Below are 6,890 nucleotides of genomic sequence, written 5' to 3' on the forward strand. Positions count from 1 at the left end.
CTTTCAGATTATCAGTATTCGGAGAACTCTAGTCAGAAGATGGGAAGGATATATTCAGGCAGTGGCTAGACACCGTAACTATATGGCCACAGCCACAATCATCGCATAACAAAGAAAGGAAATGTCCCTCTTAAGGGACACATCAGTATTCAGTCGTGTAACATGTCTGTCCTTACTTGTATGGCTCTCAAATGTTTCCACTAAAGGTAAAAATATTTTAAGGTAGTGATGCCAAACAAGAAAATGGATTTCCTGCCTAAAAGTAAAAACACCAAATCTGTTCATTTTTTCTAGTTAAAACCACATCACTGTGCAAATGAAGTGTTTTCTGAATGTTAATGCTTTTATTGCACATACTGCAACAGCACAAGTTGTGTATGTCCGTGCGAAAACAAAATAAACAGAAGCCCCAAACCTTGGTTGCCTTACTAATATAATTTAGAAGAAGGCTACAAAAAGTAGCCGACATGCAGTCTGATACAGAGCCATCTACTGGGAGCACACAGTCTTAGGAGGCAATGAGAACTACTTTCTGGATCCCAGTGACATGAGCAGCATTTCTTTCCACAAAGAGATGTTTATTAGCAACACCGCCCAGCTTCCTGAGCTGCTAGCAACAGCCTCACTGTAAAACTGGGTATGGAAAATGTCGACATGTACAACATCCAGATTGTTTGTGGTGCTGTCTAAAAGAAAAGGGCATTTTCAGACAGAAGCAAACATCCCAGCACATTAAAACAAGGCCACCTCCATTACCAATGAATTTTGCTCACCTTACTTGCAACTCCATTGATCCTTTACATACAGTCAGTGAATCCGATGAGAAGAAAAAGAAAAAAGGTACCTGTCCACAGATTTCTTCTGGCGATGCAACGTTTGTAAGCAGAACAGAAAGGCCCAGGGTGTGAACGGGAAATTTCTCCAAAGCGTGCAACACCGCGGGTGCCACGTAAGAAACCTGGCCGTACCCTTCTTTTTTACTATTAGCAGACGGGGCTGGCATGATGTTGGTTCACAGAAAGCACTCCTAGAACAGGAGTTAAGAAAACAAGTTTATAAATGAGGTGCTGAATAGACACACAGATGTTCCAAGTAATTTTCCTATAGACTTTCTTTTCCCTCCCCAAATAATCCAAATGGCAGCGGTACATTAAATACATGTAAGATTTCCAGTTAAGTTATTCAGTCATTCCAATTGTTTCACCTTCTTCCCTTGTGTTTCCTATTCTTTACTAAACCAAGACTGCAAATTAATATCCCTGCAATCTTGCTTTACTTTATTATAAATTTATTATTTATTATATATTTATTATTTACTTTATTATAAATTTATTTTTATTTAAAAATAAATTGGTGAGGAGCATTTGTTTCCCCACTACAATCAGGCTGTACCTCTGCTGGCTTAAATCAAAGATGCTAGAGACTTAGCCTTGCTCTAAAGCACAGAAAATCTTCTGGACAGCACAGCAATAGAAACTGAGAAAAATAACTGATCCAGCTGTGACAACATGATCTAACTTTCCAACTGTGGGCTTGCATGACTTCCATACTAAAATATCACAAGATTAACACAACTCGGTGGCTTAACAAATAAAGACACCATTCAATTTTCTCTCAAGGTGTTTTAACAAGCCCTTTCTCAGTTTTCTTTCTGCTACATAATTCACTACTGGTTTAACAATCCTGGAAAACAGAAGGGCAAAAGGTGGCAACACAAACCCATAAAGCTGGGGTATTTTTAGCTAAAAGGACAGACTGCACATTTATGTGGTCTTGAGTCTTTCAAAGAATGCCATGGATTAAGTCAACGTGTTCTGGTAGTCTACGGATCACTTTGGCTTACGAAGAGAAGCCTGGGCTTTTCAATTTGGTCATTCAGAGCAACTTCATTACAACTTTAGTCCCTCCACCCTTTCTTCTTGTGAATACCAAGCACCCCTTCAACACACAAACTTGATGTTGCCCCTTCGTCTACCACCCCTCGCACTTTTAACAGCTGGAGCTGTTTACAAAGACTCAGCAGACCTGAGAATTTAAACGTAACAGGGATCTATCTTTCTTTACCTGCTGAAACAGAGGCAATTTTTCTCTGGTCCGTCAGGCATTCCATCTTTTAATTCATCTCCAGAAACCAAGGATGCATCGTCATCACTGTCAAACATATCATCTTGTAAAATAGGATTGAAATGGTCTGAAAGGCAAAAGAGGTTTGTTAACTTTCCTGAATAGCCTTTGTCTCTTTCTCTTCCATTAATACAGCTTCTAAATCAGTGCCAAAACCCTTTCTTCATTTGAGAGCACACACTGAAAGCTATTTCCTAGAGTTCAGCCCACCACAGATCTAAGGAGATGGAACAAGGCCCTACAAAGCTGTACTAAGTCCCACTGATGTGTACGTATAAGGTACGCTACTCTTGGTGATTTTTTTCTCCCCCTTAGAATAAAGCAGATTACGAACAATTTCTGCAGTTGCTAAATAGCTAAAATAAAACAAAAACAAACAAGACCATTTCTTTCTGGAGGAGGTTCCCACAATGAAAGCATGGGGATAAAGGATGTGATGGCCACAGAATTCCATTCATCTAGTAAATATCAATGCTAATTGATCTCACGTGTATAGTACGATCCACAAACATTTAAATTAGGAGACTGGTTAAAAATGATGATAGCTAAAACAATATTTAGCTTAGACCAGTTATACTTGTATCCTGGTCCTGACATTCTTCAGAAAGGAATTAGAAACATTGACCTAGAAATGCTTCCCCTCCAAAGATCTGAGTTTTGATTTTTTAAAGAAAAATAGGTGCCTTATACTTCAAACCTCAAGTCAACCTCTACAAATGCTAATTATCTTAGCTGCCCTCAGAAGCAGGATGCTTCAGTAGAGAACGCATCGTCCTTTACTGTGTTTTGAGTCATTCAGAGCTTCCATTTGGCATTTCAGTTTCGAATCCACAATAAAACCTATGCGTTGTATTCCAGACTTGCCCAAAAAAAAGACATGCACATGGAAATAATAAAATTCTACCACCATTATGTCTGAAAGGTTTAAGTTGATTGCACAAACCGCAAGTTTTTGCTTTAGCAGAATTATAAAGAAGTGGATGCTGTGGTTATACCTTGCTGTCGGTCCTTCTTTAGCGCAAGCTGTGCATGCGGGAAGATCTTCTGCACAACTTGTAAAATATTCTCTACTGATCTTTTAAAAAGTGGCTTGAAAATGGGTGATAGTGCTTATACGGGTGAAGCCTTGATCCGGTTTGAAGCTGGAACAACCTTCTTCATAGCCATGAAAAAGTCCTTTGCTTTTATTTTAATAGAATTAACGTCTAGTAGCAACTTCTCCCTACTTGCATAAATCTGAGGATAGCATCGGCGTAGAGAGCACAGCACAGCTTCAGTACATAAAGATTTGATATCTGCACCACAGTATCCTAACAAACAAAAATCAAACGTTACATCGGTCAAGGCCCAGGTTTACAACATGCAACATTTAAAGAATTTGTAATGCCAAAACCAAACAGCTTAACAGGGAATTCAAAGTGCTACCGCTCTGCAGGGGTGTTTCATGTTGCTCACTGCCTGATATCCTGCGCTTATGCAGCTGAAGCAGACTCCTCATCAAAAACTATACTCTTGAGGAAGATGCCCCAGAACCATTTAATGTTCTCAGACAACAAGAGGAACGATAACAAAGAGTAAATAGATGAAAGCATCTCACTCAGATTGCTATGAAGGTGTGCCAGCTGCCTCGTTGACTAGTTGTGCAGCAAGGCACAAGAGCATGGGTACTGCCTGGTACAAGCTAAGGTTCTTTACAACTTGGTCACAAGCAAGAATCCGTTTCTGTTTCAGTCTTACCAATGCATTTCTCAGCTAGTTCATCAAGCAACATGTCCGGTGGCTGAGGGGTCCAGTCACCAGTATGAATCTTGACAATTTCTTTTCCAACCCTGAAGCAAAATCATTGCATTTTAGCTTGTCCCAAGTTTTCCTTAAAAATACCAACAAGAAACAAACAAACCAAAAGGCAAACAAACAGACAAAAAAAACAGTCCTCCCTCAAAACCCCTCATCTACTAATACACTTTTCTTACTTGCTCAACTTTCAAGTATTTTACAGTTATTTAATATACACTCTGCATTGTCAACCAGGAAATTGAATATTTCTTATTTGTTATACTGAACTTTTTCTAGGAACCTACAGTGAAAGAAAAGGCATTTATAGCTTCAATAACAAGTTTCCAAACTACGAGACCTAAGGACCCAGAGGAAAATACTGTAATGAAAAATTTATCCAGAAACATTTCTTTGCTGTCCAAAGAACTTCTCTAAAACTTAGCAAGCTTTCATTGGGACAGTCTCATTACTTCATCACATTTGCTTTCCAGCCAGTAAATTCACAGAAAGCACTTCTGGCACAATGCTTCCAATTGCTACAATTACTATAAAGAAGAAAAGAATTATGACTCAAACTACTACCACTGATCCGGGGCACAATCAAATGCAAACACGTCCCCTATTCACTCATAAGTGAAGGATTGAGACCAAAAACACAACTTCATGATGAAAGCGCCCAAGTGGACTAAATAATTAAGCAAACAGGTACAACTTTGGGAATTAAAGGTTTGATTATAGAACTAACTACTTGGTGGTATCATCCTGACCATATATATCCAGTACCAGATTTGCCCTCCATGGAACAACGCAGTGTCTCCACGTGTCACTCTATTGTTCAAGTTGTCAATTATTTTTTTTTCCTATAAAGTTGGACTTTGCCATGGTAGCACTAACGTTGAATTTAAGTTCTCACCTCTTAATTTGGCAAGTTGAAGAGGAACTGTCTGCCAAAGCGTCCTGGTCTTCGTAAAGCAGGATCTATAGAATCCAGTCTGTTGGTAGCTCCGATTACCACGATCTCCCCTCTGTTATCTATGCCATCCATAAGCGTCTGAAGAGTTGAAACAATGGAACTAATAGAAAAATATAATTTTTACTTACTGGTTCAGTAAATTTTGATACATTCCACATGACTTTTTTGATGCCGGAATAACCTTCTTCCTAGTGGTCATTCAAAACTGGGAAAAAAATAGTCTACCAAGTCGGGGTTTTTTTGATTTGATAATAAATCTGCAGACTGTTAAGTCATCAAGCACTTCAAGACTGTTTGAAATAATCTCTACGTTAATATAAAAGGAGTACTGCACACTTCTGCTCAGGAAGAAAATCACGGAAAATGTCAACTTTGATTTTAGATGTTGAATTTGTTGCAGTGAGATCTTCCTCATCGCACGATTCTATTTGGATTTAAACCATATTATCTATGGAGAGACCAAGATTAGGACAAGAACAGCACAGAGTTCAGCATGAAGCCAATCAGGAGCTCAAGTTTGTATTCTTTGTATTCAACTTTACCCTTCTCTTGCTGGAAGGACCTGCTTTTTGACTCTCCTTCTCTTCACTAGGAGCATGTTCCCTCTTGCTTCAGTAATGCTCTTTCTCAGTGGTTTTAGTCTTGTCCTTTGTATCTTGGCATCTCTCTGTAACAGCTGAGGAGGAAAGGTTTTTAGAGCTACATTCAGTGTCACACTTGAGAGAGGAAGTTTGCCGCAATTTCTCACCAGGCTCACAAGACTCTTTGCCGGACAAAACGGTTTCTTTTGAAATGAGGTCACATTCTTTTGATCTTCTTGGTTTCTCCTTGTCTCCACCGTCATCACATTGGTACTGGGCGAGGTATTCATCATTCCCAGGAGATTTCGGAGGGTCCACGACACTGCACAAAATAAAATCACATTTCTCACTTCTGCTGAAGGACATGAATATTAAGAGTAAAACCTTCCAACGTCGAACAAACAAACAAAAACCTCCGAACTACAGGAACCCTCGCAAAGATATGCCATTTAGAAACCTCTCCTGTGATTAGGACACCTTCTTCAGCTCCCAGAGAAAGTGCTTTTTCCCCTCTTGCTTCTGAAGCCATTGCACTAAAAAAGCAAACGCATCTGTCTCCCTCCACATGCTGCTCTGAATAAGAGCCAGAATATTCAAAGCCACTCTATTTCTTCTCCCCACATAGCCGAAAAAACACCAGTTGAAAGAGTTTTCTACCTCTCTCCACGAATTTACATCCACATATCCTATGACTGCAAAAATAGAAGGCGGGGCTCAGGAGAAACAGCCAGTGCTGGAAATGAAAAAAAGCAGCCTGTTTCTTCAGAGTCTTAAGCCTATGCTACTAGGAACAAAACAAAACAAAACAAAACAAAACAAAACAAGAGGAGAGGAGAACAACAGCGGGAAATTTACCTATTCTCCAGGTGTTCAATTGCAAAGCCTCCTCTGGAGGATCAACAGTTGTGAATTCAGTGTGCTTACGAGAAATCAGATCTACATCTGAACCACAACTACTTCAGTAGTATCACGAACTTCTGTTACTCTGAAGAAGCAGTCAGCACCGTTTCTATGTTAGGAAAGAGCTGAACAGAGTCTGTTATTCACATCAAGTAGTCAGGCAGGTTTCTTTAGGAAGGCTGGGTTTCACTAGAACATTACTAGCCTGTAAGCCTCATGGCATCACCTTCCACCTTGACTGCTGAACCTCCTTGCTCCCTACTATCTTCTTTGCCAAGATACAGCTGTCCACATTTACTTTTCCTACTTGGCTGGACTGAATTTAAGAAGATCTTGCATCTAAGAAAGGGAACAAAAGCTGCTGCCCAGCAGCGTCTGGCTCAGGGAGGAGTGAGAAAGCTCTGTGCAGTCCCCAAGGTCCGTGCAGCAGGAGGCAGGAGGTGCTCCAGGCTCACAGCAGCAGTTCCCCTGCGGCCTGTGCAGGGAGAGGCCCCTGGTGGAGCAGGCTGTGCCCCTGGTGGAGCAGGCTGTCCCCC

This window comes from Aythya ferina (assembly GCF_964211825.1).
Source record: "Aythya ferina genome assembly, contig: HAP1_SCAFFOLD_126, whole genome shotgun sequence".
Taxonomy (NCBI): Eukaryota; Metazoa; Chordata; class Aves; order Anseriformes; family Anatidae; genus Aythya; species Aythya ferina.